Source organism: Apodemus sylvaticus, chromosome 20 (genome assembly GCF_947179515.1).
Source record: "Apodemus sylvaticus chromosome 20, mApoSyl1.1, whole genome shotgun sequence".
NCBI lineage: Eukaryota > Metazoa > Chordata > Mammalia > Rodentia > Muridae > Apodemus > Apodemus sylvaticus.
In genome coordinates, this window is record NC_067491.1 from 56,527,430 (window position 1) to 56,546,301 (window position 18,872).

At 44.7% G+C, this 18,872-nt stretch overlaps 2 pseudogenes; one reads left to right on the forward strand and one right to left on the reverse strand.

Annotated features, from left to right (window-relative positions):
- Positions 1-9,701: 9,701 nt before the first annotated feature.
- Positions 9,702-10,510, reverse strand: LOC127670592 (sperm motility kinase X-like; annotated as a pseudogene).
- Positions 10,511-13,671: 3,161 nt separating this feature from the next.
- Positions 13,672-14,336, forward strand: LOC127670369 (peptidyl-prolyl cis-trans isomerase FKBP3-like; annotated as a pseudogene).
- Positions 14,337-18,872: the final 4,536 nt, after the last annotated feature.

The following is an 18,872-nucleotide window of genomic DNA, read 5'->3' on the forward strand; positions in this document are numbered from 1 at the left end:
CTTAGGCTAATGCTTTAATGGTGTTACTAGCAATATCAGAGTTTCTTTTTTCTTGAAGTTTTAGTTAAATGAATAAAATAATATTGTAAAACTCTTGATTGAAGCTCTTGAACTTTTTTTCAAGTATTGAGAGAAAACCATGACAGGCTAGCAGTAAACGTTAGGAGCCAACACAAGGGAATGAAGAGGACAAAGGAAGCCACTCCTGTCACAGTGGAGGTCACCAGGCAGTCGTGTAGGCAGTCTATGTAAGGCTAAAGATAACGTGTGGAAAAGGCCGGACTACACAAAAATGCATTCATAATCTTTGGTTGGTAGCAGAAAGATAGAAAGAGGAAGAGAAGGAAAAGGAGGATGAGGACGAAGAGGAGGAAGAAGACAAAAATTACTTTTCTAAAATAGGATTGTGGTGGTTTGAATGAAAATGCCACCCATACACTCACAGAGATTGGCACGATTAAGTGGTGTGACTTTGCTGGAGCACATAGGACATGTTAGAGGATGTATGTGACGGAGGGTGAGCCTCGAGGTTTCAAATGCTCCACCCAGGCTCAGGGTCCCTCTCTCTTCCTTCTCCCTTCCAATCCAGATGTAGATTTCTCAGTTAACTCTGCAGTACCATGTCTGCCTGTATGCCACCATGTCTCCTGTCACAATAATAATGCTTGTATTCCACCTCAGAAATACAACCCAGCCCCAATTCAGTATTCTCCATTTTAAGAGTTGCAATGGTTATGGTTCCTCTTCATAGCAATCAAACACTAAGATGGAAACTGGTGCCATGGCCTGTGGTGTTGCCAAGATCGTACGGACCATGCTTTCATCTGGAGGAATACAGAAGTCTTTCAGACTTCGAACTTAAGTGCAGATGGACAATTCAAGCAGGGTTTATTGGGTTATACTAGTAGGATCATGGAAGACAGTGATGCTCGGGGTTATTTAAACTGTGAGGGCTCAGCTAGAGAAGATTCAGGGGAGAATATTATTAGTATGGTGCCTAGAAAAATATTCTTGTGATATTTTGGCTAAGAGCATTGCTGCTTTCTACAATTATGTTAAGATCAATCTGAGGCTAGATTGAACATAATATGCATTAAAAGTTTTGACAGAGGACACTTAAAGCAGCCTAGCATTGACTGTGTCATGTGGTTCTTTTTGGTCTGACTTATGCAGTTTTATAATGAAAAGGAACAATCTGAACTAGGAAAAATACAAAATGTACAGTCTGAAAAAGAGAGCACCAGGACACTTAAAGCAACTAAATCCTGTACACAAGGACATTTAAAAAAATGTAAAGAAGTGTCTCATGCTAGATGAAATACAAGGAATGGTTGACATCAAGGTAAGACAAGACCCAGCCAAGCTTCCACCTCATGAAAAGGCCTGATTCATACCTTAATACTAGCACTAGGGAGGCAGAGACAAGTAGACTTCAGAGTTCAAGGCCACCATGTTTTTTCAGAGCAATTTCTAAGCCGTTCAACGTTAGGCACTGAAGAAAACCATTGAAAACAGAAAGCTGGTGAAAAATGTATTTGAAAAATAAGAATGTTTTAATAAGGGTGTTATTTTCCAGCACAATAAGTAACAAAACTTGGCAGCCATGGCCTTGTGGTCATGTCAGAGTCAAGGTTACAAGAAAGAGGTTGTGAAATCTCCCTCCAAGTTGAAGAGAATTCTCAGAGGTCAGACATGTTAGGGGTGTCCCTGCATAGAGATCAAGAGAGGCCATTGCATGAATCTGTGAAGGTGAAGCCTGGATTGCCTTGGAGACCCCAAGATGTTAGAGATGCCAGAGCCCTGGGATATCTGCTGAGGAAAGCTGCTAACACAGGGCCGAATCACCCCAAGAAAAATAGTGTGTTGCAGTCAACAAGTATGAAAGGAGTTGGAGATCTGAAGAGTGTTTTGACATCATACATGAAGATGCAGAGTTTGGAGTCTGTTCAGCTGGTTTTTAGTCTCCCTTGCCCCAGTATTTCCTCATTACATCCTCTTTACACCCTTTGGGAATGGTAATGTATATATCCCCTGCCATTATTTTTTGAAAGTATGTGACTTGCTTCTTCATTGTGATTTTACAGGGGATTACAGTGAGATTGCATGAGACTCAAACAAGACTTTGCTTTCAAACGAAGCTGTTCCTGTGATAGACAATGGGAACATTTTAAGTAAGACTAAATCATTTTTTCTTGATGATGATGGACTATTGATGCAATGGAGTAGAATGTAGTAGTTTGAGTGAAAATGGCCCTAAAGTGGCACAGGGAGTGACACTTTTAGGAGGTGTGGCCTTGTTGGAGTAAGTGTGGCCCTGTTGGACGAATTGTGTCACTGGGAATGGGCCTTGAATTTCCAAATGCTCAAGCCAGGTCCAATGTCTCTTTCTCAGGAGCTTGCCAACTCAGTTGTAGAACTCTTAGCTATCTCTTCAACATTATGTCTACCTGTATTCCACCATGCTTCCCAATATGATGATAATAGACTATAACATTGAACTATAAGCAAGCCCCAATTAAATGTTTTTCTTCAGAAGACTTGTTGAGTTCTGGTTGCCTTCCCAGAGGCCATTTAAGTGCCAGGGACCATATGTAAGACCACACCTAATGCCCACAATTTCCCTTTAAAGTAAGCCTAACATCACCAAAAGGCACCCAATGCTCTGGGTTCTATATTCTGTTTCATGACTCTGGAAGCTTTCCCAGAGGCCATCTGGGCACTTGGGACCCAAGGTAAGACATGGCCCCCTGCATACTAGCTCCCCTTAAAGTGTACCCAAAAGCCATAAACTACACCCCATCTTCTGGGCAACCATATTAGACACTACAATGTTGCTAGAAGATCTTTACATTCCCAGAGGTCATGCCAGTTCTAGGGATCAAGAGGTTATGGTGGTTCCCCAAATCCAATTCCAAGAAGTTGTCCAGGCCAAAAAGTCTTAGAAAAGAGACCACACTGGACCTGAAGTCTGACTGATCACCAGAATTGCAGGCAACCCAGGACAGAAGATCAGAACAGCAACAAAATTCAAGGAAAACAATACTCCTGTGGTTGAATTAGGGCTGAGGAGGACGGCAACTCTGTAGGAGGATCAGCAGTCTCAATTAACTTGGACCCCTGAACTCTCTTAAACACTGGACCACCAAACAGGCAGCATACATCAGTTGATATGAGGCTCCCAACAAATGTACATCAGAGGACTGCTGGATCTGTGTTCAATCAGAGATGATGCACTTAACCCTCAAGAGACTGGAGGCCCAAAGAAGTTTAGAGGTCAGGTGGGGTGGGGTGGGAGTTTGGCAAATCCTGTGGAGAGAGGGGGTAGGGAGGAGGTGGGATGTGGAATAGTCGGGAGGGTGGATGGGGGGGAAATAAAATATGGAATGTAAAATTTTATTAAAAAAATTAAAAAGAAAGAAAAGACCAAACCTCAGAATAATAGCAATAGAAAAAATATTCCCAGGTCAAAGGATCAGGAAATAACTTCAATAAAATTATAGAGGAAAATTTCCCTAAACTAAAGAGATATCTATAAATGTACACATAGCTTACAAAACACCACATAGATTGAGCCAGAAAAGATCTTCCACCAAAAGATAATCAAATATATATGTATAGGTATTTATGTATATATTATTAAAAAAACTATACATAGGAAAAAAATATTTAAAGCAGAAAGGGAAAGAGAGAAAGTAACATATGAAGGCAAATGTGTTTAAATTTCACCAGAATTCTCAACAGATACTCTAAAACCCAGAAAGACCTAGAAAGCTGACTTACAGACTTTAAGACACCAGATATCAAACCTCTCAATCAACAGAGATGGAAAAAATAAGATATTCTGTGGGAAAAGACACTAAATAACATCTACAAATCCAGCCCAAAGAAGATACTAGAAGGAAAAATCCATTCTGAGAAGGTTAACAACACCAAAGAAAACACAGCAAATAAAAAGTTGCACAGAAGAAAAACCAAAGGAAGGTACACACACACACACACACACACACACACACACACACACACGCCAGGTCTCCAGTACCTAAGAGGACATCTTGCATACAGCTCTACAAGTGAGCCCAGTTCTCTGCTAAGTGGAAGCAAGGCCCAGATCTGAGTGCCCCATCATCATGCACGTCTTGAGACGGTCTGAAGACCCAGATTTACTGTATGCTGGTACTAGGGCAAACCTACTATTTAGGCCACGAAAGGCCACTCTAGGACAGACCCAAAACCTAGGATACAAGTAAATGCTACACACACTCAGATGCTTGGTATCTTAAATACTGAATGCGTACTGGACCTAAGGGCAACTCAAGTTCCTTTAGTCAGCCAAAACTCATGGGGTAGAGGCCATATATTTATTACACAAAGACTGCTCAAGTAGCCTCTAGAATCAAAAAGTGACTGCTTTGTAATATTAGTAACCAGGAGGACATGCAATGTCCTCTTAAATGTCCAGTGTCCAGAGGACCCAGCCCATTTTTATTACAAGGCAGGGCTAGTGCGCAAGCAGCCACATACTGTTCCTCAAGGCAAAAGCAGTGACCAGGAATGGGACTGCAGAGTGACACCGTAACAGCACAGCACCTAGGGGAGGCAAAGAAAGGGCATGTTCCAGGAGGGAGCAATAGCCAGGGACCACCATATTGTACTTCCATGTCGGATAAAATATCCACAGCCTATCCCCTAAGTGACCTCATAGAAGACACAATTCCATGGAGCTGGGTCTTAGGCTGTGTACAAAGCAGATCAGTATCTATGGGGCACTATCATACTTTTTACTATTTTAAGCATTTGTACCTAGCAGATGCACACACTGTTCCACCCCAAGACGGATCTAGTATCCTAGGTGCCAAGTATATAATGAACAGGTGTCAGGCTTCTATCAAGATTGTCACCAATAAATCAGTGATATCACATGACATTAGTAGTATTCCGGGAGCTCAAACTTCTTCAATTTAGGGAAGGTTCAGTACCACTGGGCCATTGTCATGTGTAGCAGGAACAGAGGTTCTCTAGAGCTTATTTTGGGAACAGGACACCCACTTCTATCAGAAGCCCCTCCCATGACCCTATTGGGGACTATTTGTTCAAATAAAGTTTCAGCTTATTGTTGTACCACATATTCCCCTACGACAGGGGCCCACAATCCTCTGCCAGCAGCTTTTGAATTTTCTGCCTAGACCTATGGCTAGGACATACAATTACTTGTCCATCCCATGGACATACTCCCTAGATGAACATACTATATCCACAGAAGAACCTTTTAACAGTCGTGTCATGAATGAACTTTCCATCCTACCACGCCCAGGTTGCACACCCTTAACTGGAGTACATAGAGGGGCCTCTGAATAAAAGTGCCTTGCTTGTTGAGATCACTCTGCAGGATGTGCTTGACAGGTCCCCCGCCTATTGTTCCAGAGGAAGAAACATATAATGGCTGTGCGACAGACACTGCCAGAAAGTTCCTCCACATCAACGATGGCTTCTGAGAACATCTTCAAGCCATCAACTCTTTAAGGGACTGAAGTCAACAGGCAATGTAAAAACAAGTACAGAAAAATTCTAGTCACAGTAAATGTTTGTGAAGGTCTCAATACCTGGGGTTATGATAAGGGCTTGAACCCATGAAATGCTTGCTCAAGACACAAGTCAAGGAAGAAGAATGCCTAAAAATGCAAGAGATACAAACCTGTCACCACAACACAAAGGACCTAGAAAAAAATGTGAGTTGATTAGCCTGCGCTTCACATTAGCAACCTGCTTCAGAGAAAGAAAGGGCCAAGAAATCCTGTCATTTATATCAAGATAGGTAAAATGAGAGTGTAATATTCTGAGAAAAGGAAGCTACAAAAGGAGGAAAATATTGGATAGAGGGACCAAACACCTGATGCTAAAATGATGTTGGCCTAAGAATGGGAATGAGCCAGTGTGTAGCAGGAAGAATTCAGAGATGTACTTCAAGCCATGAATGTGGTAGATTATCATCAATTACCCAGGTTCTGTTCACCAAGCCCAGTAGAATGGTGACTGGTGGCATTGGGCAGCTGAACTTTCTTTCGAAAAGAAAATAATCATCATTCTTTTGCAGATACAGAGGATTATTCAAGGTTGCCATGTGTGTGTGTGTGGGGGGGGCGGCTCTTCTTGGTAACACTTCTGTTGCTGGCACAGCATGGTACCAAGCTCTCTGTCCGCATCCTGGGTCTTCACCCAGACACACAATACCTAAAATCAACAACCATACAGATTTCACACTCTGGGTCCTTTGAAAATTGATCAGTTCTGCACACATGTGTTGATGTCACTGCTGTGGGTAGTGCCAACCCAAAGAGAACCCAGTTACCTCTCTTTGCCCCCATGCACACAAGAATGGAGGTGATGGAAGGACGGAATTTGAGAAGTGCCTTGCCCCGGTCACTTGGCTCTTGCCAGAACAGAAAGGAACTGTTCCCAGTGAGGAAATTCTTCAAGATGTCTCAGATAGTGTTCCCTTACAACCGTGGTAAGGCTAAGGTGCCAGATGTCCCTGGAATCAGAACACATCTTTCTTTTCTTGTTCTTAGCCCACCCACTTGTGGGACTGGCTTTGCCCTACTTCTGTATCAATGAACAGGTGCCTCTTCTATCAAGAAGACCTGAATAAAAAAAGGATTTGCTAAGAATTACAAAAAGTCCAATTGTGCATCCCTTGTAAATAACTACCCACTCCCAATGGCCTGAGCCAGGAAAATGCCATGTGCCCCTCTTCCCCCCAGGTTGTCTGTGATGAAAAAGGCGACAATTCCCAGGTCCCTACAGGTGAGGCTGGCTGCAAACCTTGTTCTGTGTTGAGTGATGTCACTGGTGTTTTCTGCAGTTTCCAGAGCATCAGGCTTTGGAATGCTCACTAATTGGCTCCAGAAGCATCTGGCCTTTCCCTGCCTGCAATGGACATGAGAATGAAGCAGCAGCACACACAGCAGAAGCAGGAGCAGCAGGAGCAGGGGCAGCAGCAGTAGCAGTAGCAGCAGCAGTATGGCAGAAGTAGCAAGGACATGATCATGCCAGGAGACAGCTCTAAGGGAAACTGATCAATATACACCAAATAGTTTGTAATACAGAGTGGTGTCAGGGGACAAAGGGGTTGAGTTTCTCTTTAACACATTTGAAGTTCTCTTTGTCTTTATACTTGGTGGGAATGGGGCAAGTCACCAAGGGCCACCCAAAGGAAAACTTACAATGTCCTGTCAGGGGGACTCATCTGTTTTACCATCAACATTGCCCCCCCCACCCCCACCCCACTGCAATGCTTTTTACCTGCACCTTCTCTGGAGTCAAATGGCAAGCACTTCAGATCTCACCTTGGATCTCCTCAAAAGACGGTGCATAGGAAAGCCTCACCTTGCACATGGCTGTGTACCCTGGGCCAAAGTGGGGAACAATGCCCATGCTCACGTCCCATGACTCCCAGGAAGGATGAGAATAGGGAGTTACTTTGTCAGAAGGGAGTGGAGACAAGAGAAAATTGATTTGGGGAAAGGTTACAGAAGGCAGAGTCACTCAAACTATGAAATTACCTTGTTTGTAACGTGGGCTCTCTCCACTTCAAGGAAACAGCATTAGTACTGACTGTGCTTCTTTGTGTGTCTCTGTGTGTGTGTGTTGTGTAAAAGTGTTGTGTGTCCAACCAGATGTAAAGAATACTCATCAAATGGCTCAAATTTGAGTGCAACATACACAATCAGAGACTAGAGCTGGTAGTTTTGTGAGGGCTTCAGGATCTCTCTCAGTGTGACTATGCAGTAATCAGGATGCTCTGCTCTGCATCAGAGCTGTGGGTCTGAACCATCTCCACCCACTCTGTATTCACTTCTGGACTCCAATGGATACTCATGGCTTCGCAGTTCTGTTACCACATCTTATAATATCAGACATATCTGTTGGATACATGCAACAGGTCAGGTCTTCTGGGTTCCTTCCTCTGCCTCCAGGACCACTCTCTCCTCAGCTCACAAGTACACCTGGAGACAGGCTGCTGAGCTGACATTCTCACTGTGCATGAAGGTTCTCTGAAGTCTGGTGTTTCTTCTCAGTATCCTTGGTAACCACTAGCACTCCATGGATGTTTCTTCCAGGGGCTTCTGAGTGCTGTGAAGATTAACTCACTGGGCCACAGCTATCCTGGGACTGCTGCCCAGTGTGGAACTCCCTACAGGGGACGGGAGGAAAATCATTCAGAACTTCTCAGAATCTTCCTTCAGACTTCAGGGGAAAATAACATTTTGCCTCTAATTTAAACCTGCACTATAGACAGATCTTCTCTCTGCCATACAGCCACCTGAAATTCCTGTCTGGCTCTGTCCTCCCTGCTCCTGTCTGCATCCTCAGCAGACTCCTCTCCACTCTCTGGTATCATCCTCCAGGGACCACAGGGCCTCTGATAGCCCTTGAAACAGACAGAAGAAATCTTAGAAATCTGCAGGACTTATGCTTGGCTGTGCTGGCCCTGTGATGGCATGGGACCTCAGGCTGATTCCGCCCAAGTGCTCCATTGATCCCTTCACATATTTCCAGCATCCTTGCCTAGCATTAGGCCACTATCCTCTGCTGTCTACATGTTGCTCAAGTTTTGAGGAAGGGTGTAGTCTTAGGAGGAGGAAGAACAGGATGGGACTTTTCTCTCTGGCATTATAGACCCAATGTCACCAACACCCTTAGTGTGCATGCTGGAATATGTTAAGGGAAGGAGAAACTAGAGAGTGCATCCTTTCCAATCACACCCTACCTACTTGTTTCAGCCTGTGTCTCTGAAGCACTCTTCATTGGCTGCCATGACCTTGTTGTTTTTCACTGGGAGGCAGCAACACAAGTTCCTTAAGGCTTTGGAAATCCTCTTTTTCAGGCCCCTCCAGGCCCGATTTCTCAGTGGGACTCTGGGCATACCCTGGGACCTCCTTCGGAGCTGCTCCTGATGGACTGTTTCCCTTGAGGATGAGCTAGTGTCTTGTAAGGATTCGATGCCTATATTCTCTTCCTGGTTCTCCTCACTGGGGGAAGGGCTGCTGGTTCTGGACTCCCAGGAGGACATGCTGCTACTTGTGTCTGTAGCACTAGAGCTCTCTTGGGCCATATCTTGCGTGTTTTCAAAGGTTGAGGATTGTGTGGATATGAAAAGTGACCATGGGGCTCCTGATGATGAGGTTAGCGTTGTTGTTGTTGTTGCCTTTCTTTTTCTTGATGATGATTTTGTGGAATTGATGCTTCTCTCCTTCTCTCTGCATGTACTCTTTCCAACATGAGGCATAAGCCCTTGGAGTGGGGAGGTGTTCTCCAGAAAGCTACTCTCAAGGGAAGAAAGGCTGGGAGGTACACTATGCCTCCTCCTACAGCCTTTCCTTCCACATCCGGGCAGCTCAGAGAGAGTGGGCAAAGTGAAGGTGGAAAGAGTACGGGCACTGGTTCCCTTCCTTACAGGCCAGGGAGGGTTGGGGGCTTTTGTAGGGTCCAGAGTACTGCCCTGCCCTCCATCGTGATAAAATTGGGGCTGCCTGGTATACTTCTTTTTTATAATCAAATAAGTCGCCATATCATGATTGTACTTCTGTTCCCTCAAAGCCTCCCTGAGCTCTTTAATGTTGTACCCCATAAGAAACATGTCAAAAGCGAGGTTGGATTCTGGTTCTCTAGGGATTTCCTCTGAAGATCTCAATGGGTCTTGATCATGGCACAGCCACGGGTGTACCAATATTTCTTTAATGGATGGCCTCATTATGGGGTCTATAGTCATTAATCTCTTTAATAGGTCTCGAAGCTCTGGAGACAGGTGATACGGGATCCAACAGCTCCGGGCTAGGATCAGATGCTTTATCTTGGAGTGCACTGTCTCTCGGAAGGGAAGGTGGCCAATAACTAAATAGTATAATACTACACCGAGACTCCAGATGTCAGTTGGGAGGCCATCATATTGTTTGTGATCAAACACTTCAGGAGCACAATATTGTGGTGTGCCACAAAATCCTTTGAACTTTTCCCCAGAGGCCAGTCTTTTGCCTAAGCCAAAGTCAGTAAGTTTCACATGCCCCTCCCAATCCAATAGGATGTTCTCGGCCTTGATGTCTCGGTGGACAATATTCTGACTGTGGATATAGTTGACGGCCAAAGAGAGTTCTGTAAATATCCTACGTGCCTCTTCCTCGTCCAGATGCCCACACTTGTTGATGTGTTTCAGTAGGGATCCCCGGGCTGCATATTCCATCACCAGGTACGTTTTGTGCCTTGTCTCAAATATCTGGAACAACTGTATTATGTGACTATGGTTCAGGGATTTCACAAGATCTATCTCAGAGATGACCAGGAAGTCTATATTTGTGCCCCTTTTCAATATCTTGATGGCTACCATGGTCCGGGTCTTAAGGTGGAGAGCCACTTTGACTTCTGCAAAAGAACCTTTATCTAGGGTGCCCAGGATATAGTAATGCTGTGCCAGGGGGTTCCCTTCATGACAATTGGCCTCGAGGTCCCCCGACATCGCACTTCCCTTCTCTTGGTCACCAGGAGCTACAGCAAGCAAAGATGACAGGGAAAACAGATCAGAATTCCTTCTATGATAGGTTACTACTAGAGATTCTGAGATTAAGAGACACAGACACTTCCATAGACGAGTCTGGCTCTGCCTAAGGAAACAGGGAAACCAGAACAAACCAAAGACAAACACAGAGGATGGAAAGAGGGAAGAAGGCTCAGAGCAGAAAGAGAGCAAAAGCGATGGAAGACAACATTTTAGCCAGGAGAACAATGATCCCCATTTCAAAGGAGGAGATCATTGACAAGCTTACCCAAGACGTCCATCATGAAGGGAAAGCACTGAGCTAAAGGCCACACTTGAACATCAAGATAGCTTTACCCAGAAATGCGTGGGATGCAACTTGCCCCAGTAGATACAGTATCTACACGGGATGGGGGCAAAAGTCACACAGCACCTATGAATAAGAATGAAAATTTGTCAGTATTTTTCTGGAATGGATGTTGAGGTCACTCTGTTATACAGAACATCTTAGTCCAACAGAGATATATACCACAATTTTTTCCTTATATGCAGGATACTGGTGGTTTGAGGTTGAATTAAAGGGAAGGGGAACTCTGAGGGGACTGGAGGATAAGAGGCAGGATGAGCTAGAGAGTAACAGACAGTGACAAAGTCAAAAGAGAAGTTAGGAAAACAAAGATGGATGTTGGCCAGGGAGGGACGCTGCACAGGTTTCTTCCCACATTTCATCCCAGCACTCCAGAGGCAGGCAAATCTTTGAGTTTGAGGCTACTCTGGTCTACACAGAAAGTTACAGGTTGGCCAAGGCCATACAAAGAAACCCAGTCTCCCAGGAACAATAAAACAAACTGAAGAAGGAAAGAGAAAGGAAGAAAGGAAGGAGAAAGGAGGGGGAAGGAAGGAAAACACATGGATGTTAATCCAGAAAGTAAAATGAAAATAATTAAACGATCAAGCAAACAACAAGAAGGCAAAGCTGTAAACAAAGCTCCCAAATGAATGAAATCACATAAACAGAAACCCAAACCTCTGAGGTTACGGAAACAGCAGGAAAGTACTCAGTCTGTGGACATGTAGCTGATGTTCAATGTCGAAATCCAAACAATCACCGATGTCCAAATCTGATCCAACTACCAAGTCCTGCAGTTCACCACCAAACAGCTCTCTGCACAGAAGGACACAAAACAGCCCAGACAGTGCACTATATGATCAGCTCTTGGTCATTCCTCACAATGGCTCTCTGTGTCATCAGAGCATTAGTGACCAATCAGAGCTGGCACAACCCACAGGGATTTTTCTCACTCCTTACAAGGTGCTCTGTCTGTTACTGTTCATTTCACTGAGAGCAAGCACTGGACAAGAGACACCTTAAGGGAGGGAGAGCTCTATTTAGATTCATGGCATGAGGGTTTTGGCAAGAATGTTGGGGTTCCCCCACTAGGGTTTTAGTCTCATGTCAAAAGGAATGTTTTAGATGGGGTGGGGACAAGAGAATCTCTCTCTCTCTCTCTTTCTCTCTCTCTCTCTCTCTCTCTCATGTATTTGTGTGTGTGTGTGTGTGTGTGTGTGTGTGTATGTGCACACATTTGAGTGTGTGTTTCCAACCAGATGTGCAAAAAAGTACAACAAACTTCACTTCAGAGATTTGGGGTGAGGAAGCATCCAGGAGAGGACTCTCTGCTCCAAGACCAAGCAATCAAAGCTTGTCCTAGATTCTTAGCGGGCACAGATTTCTAAGGGTAGATTTTTTCCCTTAGAAATAGGTAAAGATTGCTGGAATGTTCTGTCCTGATCTTCTGGAGCTCAGAGTTTGGTGGGTTTTTTTGCTTAGTGATTACTCAGTTTTGTTTTTTGGTGTTTGTATTTATTTGTTTCACCCTGTTTCTTCCACATATGCTCCATTGGCCAGGCTGGGAAGTCCTTTCAGGCCACAGGCATAGGTTCTAGGGCTCAGTCATGGAGCTCTTCAGGGTGGAAAGGACACTGCCCCATGGCAGCCCCTGTGTTGGCACCTCATGTTGATGGCAGGAAGAGGGTGGAGAGTAAGCGCATCGCAGTGGTGGCTCCTGCTGAGGTACCTTGCGGTGGTCACAGGCTAAGGCACCTCGCTGTTGTCACAGGCTGAGGTACCTCGCGGTTGTCACAGGCTGAGGCCTTGGCGGCTTCTCAGCTGTAACCTCACGGAATGGGAACAGGGAACAATAACAACTCAGGCACTACAGTCTGAGCAGAATGTAATAAAGCTTACAACTAACAACAATAACTCCCCCAAAAATGTACAAACTCCTGGAAAATAAAAAAAAGCATTACTGAATAATTATGTTAATGAAGAAAAAGATTTTCAAAATGTGAAACAGTAAAATTCCAACATTACATAATCAGTGTCACATACTTAAAGTAGTCCTATGAGGGAAATAGATACCTATAAGGGCTAACACTAATAAAAGAAATCAGTAAAACAAATGTTTTAATTTAATGATGAAACCCGAATATTTGAGGATAAAAATCAAACTTAGTTGTTCTGTAAGACTCTGGTGAGCCTTAGCTTACCGGGTCCTCCTGATTGAACAACTCAGAGTCAGGAATCGATGCCAAAAACAACAGGAATTTGTCGTTCTAACATGTTGGGTCACCCTGCACATGGAGAGAGAACGACCAAGTGCAACCCACCCAGCAGGCCTTTATACAGTCCTCAGGGCAGCCGCCATTAGGCACAATGTGATTGGAGGAGGGGGAAGAGGAGAAAGAGGAGGAGGAGGAAGGGGAGGAGGTGGAAGGGGAGGAGGAGGAAGGGGAGGAGGAAGGGAAGGAGGAGGAAGGGCAGGAGGAGGAGGGGGAGGAGGAGGAAGGGGGAGGAGGAGGAAGGGGGGAGGAAGGAGAGGAGGAAGGGGAGGAGGAGGAAGGGCAGGAGGAGGAAGGGGAAGAGGAGGAAGGGGAGGAGGAGGAAGGGGAGGAGGAGGAAGGGGCGGAGGAAAGAGAGGAGGAAGGGGAGCAGGAGGAGGAAGAGGAGGAGGAGGAAGAGGAAGGGGGAGGAGGAGGAGGAAAGAAAAAAATGAAAAGGTGGAAATTAAGAAAGAAGATACAATGCTAAAAAATATTCCATAACACACTTGCAATTAGTGCAGCGGCAGCAGTGGGGGAAGATGGCCGAGGCTGTTCCGCAGCGTGCATGGACTGTGGAGCAGGGAGCAGCTGCCCAAGAAGGAAGGACATCATCAAGTTTCTGCAGGATCCAGTTCAGATTCGTTTCTCACAGAGCATAAATTACCCAGAAACATAAAAAAATGTAACTACGACTGCTAATGAGGACCATTTAGATAGTGCCTATAACCATCTTTTTGAAAGTGTCTCAAGATTGCTGAAACCGGAAGTAAAGCGTCTGAACAGGTGAGAAACGTGAAGCTTGGTGACGATAAACCCAAAGAATCCAAGTCTGAGGAGACTCTCGAGGGTCCACCAAATTATACAAAATCTTCTAAAAAAAAAATGGAGATAAAAACCAACATTCCTAAAAAGCGATATGTTGTTCATTGCTGGTAAATGGGGACACTCCCAGATGGAACTGTTTTTGATCCTAATATTCAAAGAAGGTCAAAGAAGAAAAATGCCAAACCTTTTAAGTTTTAAGGTTGGAGTAGGCAAGGTTAACAGAAGATGGGGTGGAGCAGTCTTGACTATGAATAAAGAAGAAAAGGCTCGACTGGAGATTGAACCAGAAAGGGCCTACGGAAAGAAAGGACAGCCCGATGCCAGAATTCCACAAAACTCCAAGCTCACTTTTGAAGTGGAACTAGTAGATATTGACTGAAACCGGTACTTCAGATCGGACGTCAGCAAGGATAAAAACCTAATGTGGCCAATTGGAACTTGTTACTATCGTGAGGGAAGAGTCAACAGGAAAATTTAAAGAGTTAAAGTTTGTTTACTTGATCTCAACTTTTGAGAAATTTAATTCCCTGTAACTCCCCTTAAGTCTCAGACATATTCCTACAGTCATGTAAAGTATTCAAGAGAGCTGCTTTTCCTTTTACCTCATAAACTAAACGGCTCAATAAAAATGCCATGGATTGTTAAAAAAAACCCCATACTTGCAAACAGAATACAAACATGCATCACAAAGATGGCTCACCATGTTGACTTGAACCACCTGAATAGAAGGATAGTTAAATATATGAAAGTGTGTAATGTAATAAACTACATTAGTGAATTTAATTATCCAAATCATATCATCTAGATGTAGAAAATTCATTTGATAAATACATTATGCCCTCATGATAAATGTCTTAGGAGGATGTAGAACGACAGGGACAATACTTCAGCCTAGTGAAAAGATATACGTGACAAACCCTCAGACAACATTATCTGAAATGGATTAAAGATTAAATCAATCAACCCCTCTGAATTCAGTAATGGGACAGAGACACCTGGGGCTCCCAAACATTGTCAATAGCACTTGCTATCTTCACTGTTCTCAAAGTGCAGCTGAGGTAATGAGCAAGGGAAGGAAATTCGAGGCACACAATAAGGAAGGAAGATATCCAACTATCCCAGGTTATAGTGGACAAGATGCTAGATATTAGAGATCCCAAGAATCTGAATAAAAACCTTCGAGAAAAGACAAATTCAGCAATGTGGCAGCATAGAGATTCAATATGCATAAATCAATAGCTTTTCTATACATCCCATATCTAGGCAACAGCTCTTAGGATAGATAGTTCCTGCTCTACTTGTTTGAGACATGCATGAAGAGCAAGCTGCATATTTGTTATATATGTATGGGGAGGGCTAGGTCTACCCCTGTGTGTTCTTTAGTTGGTGGTTCAGTCCCTGAGAATCCCAAGGATACAGGTTAGTAGATTCTGTCTGTCTTCCTGTGGAAATCCCATTCCCTTAGGGCCCACAATCCTTCCTATTCTTCCATAAGTGTCCCCAAGCTCCATCCAGTTTGGCTGTGGCTGTCTGGATCTGTCCGAGTCATCTGCTAGGTGGAGCCTCTCAGAGGACAGAAAACAGTCATGCTAGACTCCCTTCTGCAAGCATAACAGAGTATTATTAATAGTGTCAGGGATTGTTGCTTGCCCCAGTGATGAGTTTCAAGTGGGGGCAGGTATTAGTTGGCAGTTCCCTCAGTTTTTGGTCCATTCCTCATGGCTGCATTTTTTTGTAGACAGGATAAATTTTTGGTTGGAATTTTAAGGTGGGTTGGTGTACTGGCTGGTTTTGAGTGTCAACTTGACACAGGCTGGAGTTATCACAGAGAAAGGAGCTTCAGTTGGGGAAGTGCCTCCATGAGATCCAACTGTGAGGCATTTTCTCAATTAGTGATGAGGGGGGAGGGCCCCTTGTGGGTGGTATCATCTCTGGGCTGTATTCTTGGGTTCTATAAGAGAGCAAGTTGAGCAAGCCAGGGGAAGCAAGCCAGTAAGAAACATCTCTCCATGGCCTCTGCATCAGTTCCAGTCCTGACTCTTTTAGTGGTGAACTGCAACGTGGAAGTGTAAGCTCAATAAACCCTTTACTCCCCAACTTGCTTCTTGGTCATGATGTTTGTGCAGGAATAGAAACCCTGACTAAGACAGTTGGTGTCCCTATGACTCCCCTGGTCTTCCTGCTTCCTTGTTTCAGGAGGTGGCCTCTTCCGTTTCTGTATCTCCAATCCTTGGATTCACAGCTAAAGATATCTCCATTGATTCTTGAGGGTCTTCCTTATCCCAGGTCTCTGGCTTCTCTTGAAGATGTCACCTATACACTCTCCTATGAGAAGCAGAATTCCATTTATTCTAATGGCCATCTAGACATCCCTTCTGTTCCTCCCCACACCTGATCCTTCCCCATTCCCCTTTCTATCTCCTCTCTCACCCAGTTCCCAGTTTCCTCCCTCCATCTGCCTCTTATCACTATTTTATTCCTCCATCTACGTGAAGTTCAAGCATCCCTGCTTCTACCATCCTTCATGTGTAGCTTCTTTAGATTTGTGGAATGTAGCAGGAGTATCCTGTTGCTTATGTCTAATCTACACTTACAAGTGAGTACATACCATGCAAACATGTAAAACATTTTCTTTATCCATTCTTCATTGGAGAGACATCTAGGTTGTTTCCAATTTCTGGCTCCTATATGTACAGCTGCTATGAAGAGGATTATCAAGTGTCTCGTGGGATGGGGAGCATCTCTTGTGTATATGCCCAGGAGTGGCATAGCTGGGTCTTGAGGTGGAACTATTCTCAGTTTTCAGAAAAACTGCCAACTTGATTTCCACAGTGCTTGTACAAATCTGCAATCCCAGAAGTAATGGAGGAGAGTTCCCCTTGCTCCACATCCTCACCAGCATGTGCTGCCACTTGAGTTTTTTATCTTAGCCATCCTTACCCATGTAAGATGGAATCTCAGTTACGCTGAGATTTCCCTGGTGAGTAAGGACTTTGAACATTTCCTTATGAGCTGCTCAGCCATTTGAGATTTCTATGTTGAGAAATCTCTGTTTAGCTTTGTGGCACATTTATTAACTGGGTTAATTTGGGTTGTTGCTATTTAACTTCTTGTGCAAGACATCTCTGTCAAGGTTGGTGAAGGTCCTTTGCCAATCTGTAGGCTACTGTTTTGTCTTGCTGACAGTGTCCTTTGCCTTACAAAAGCTTTGCAGTTTCATGAAGTTCCCTTAATCAATCATTGATCTCAGAACCTGAGCCATTGGTGTTCTGCTTAGGAAGTTTTCTTCTGTCAGAATGAGTCTGTAGCTGTTTTCCAGCCTTTTACACTGAGGTAGTGTTTGTCTTTGACACTGAGTCTGTTAGGCTATATCTTTTTTATTGGGGAATTGAGTCCATTGATCTTAAGAGATATTAAGGAATAGTGAATGTTGCTTCCGGCTATTTTTGATGTAATTTTTATACTTGTATGATTATCTTCTTTTGGGTTTGTTGAAGGAAGATTAATTTCTTGCTTTTTCTAGTGTGTATTTTCCCTCCTTTTGTTGGTGTTTTCCATTCATTATCCTTTGAAAGGCTGGATTTGTGGAAAGATATTGTGTAAATTTGTTTTCGTCATGAAATAACTTGGTTTCTCCTTCTATGGTAATTGAGATATTTGCTGGATATAGCAGTCTGGGTTGGCATTTGTGTTCCCTGAGGGTTTCTATGACACCTGCCCAGGCTCTTCTGACTTTCATAGAGTCTGGTGAGAAATTCAGTGTAATTCTGATAGGTCAACCTTTATATGTTACTTGACCTTTTCCCGTTACTGCTTTCAATATTCTTTCTTTGTTTAGTACATTTGGTGTTTTAATTATTATGTGAGGGGAGGAATTTCTTTTCTGGTAAAAATCTATTTAGAGTTCTGTAGGCTTCTTGTATTTTCATGGGCATCTCTTTCTTTAGGTTAGGGAATTTTCTTCTATAATTTTATTGAAGAGAGCAGTGGCTGGTCCAGCTGAAGGGCCATCAGCAGTGGAACCAAGGCGACACAGGGTCCAGTTAGGCCCTGCGCCCACGACCACTGACCTTCGCTGACCAGCCTGGCAGCAAGCAGCTGCGGTTGTGCGGTGCCTTTCCTACACGGAAGCCACTTCAGAACTCGGCCTCCCACCAGTCAGGAGAGGCTCATCTATCTTGGTTTCGGACTCCAGGGATCGGACAGACTGAGGTATACAAACATAATCCGAGGCCAACACTGCGGTGGTCTGAGCCCGACGGGCGTTGGCCTGCAACCAGGCCCTGGGCTGATCGGGGGGCTATCAGGGTGCCAACCCAGCCAGGAGTTTTTTTTGCCCGGTCCTGCGTGCGCGCCGCCATTTTGCCTGGAGGACGACAGAGAGCTCTGGCGGGCAGAGACATAACAGGCATAGCCTGAGGCTAAAAAAGTGGGGGTCTAGGCCCCAAAAGGCACAGGACTGACCCCAAGAACTTGGCGGCTTGGTGGGCCATCTGTGAGTCAACCCGCCCAGGAGGTTGTTAGCACAGCAGACTCTCCCGGTGCTTTCAGGGAGCACTGGCGCGCACGCCCGCCATCCTGGTCACCTGGTGGACCCAATTAACAGTCATAGCCCTAGGGGAACTTTGCTCGGACCTTGGCCTCCCAGATTTTTGCCTGGACTCAGGACCTGGGCGGCCCGGCTAACCTTGTGTGTGCCAGCCCAGTTGGGGCTTCGGCTGCCCAGAGGAGTGAGCGGAACACAGGGGAGGTCACAGCAGCATACACCTTCAGCACTCCCTGAGGTGCACATGGGCTCCATCTGGTCCACAGACACAATCTGGGGCAAGGCCTCAGGCGGAAGCCCTCAACTGAACTCTCTCCGCTTCCGGATCCAGAGCAGCCTGGGCGGCCGCACCACATCTCCACGTCCTGC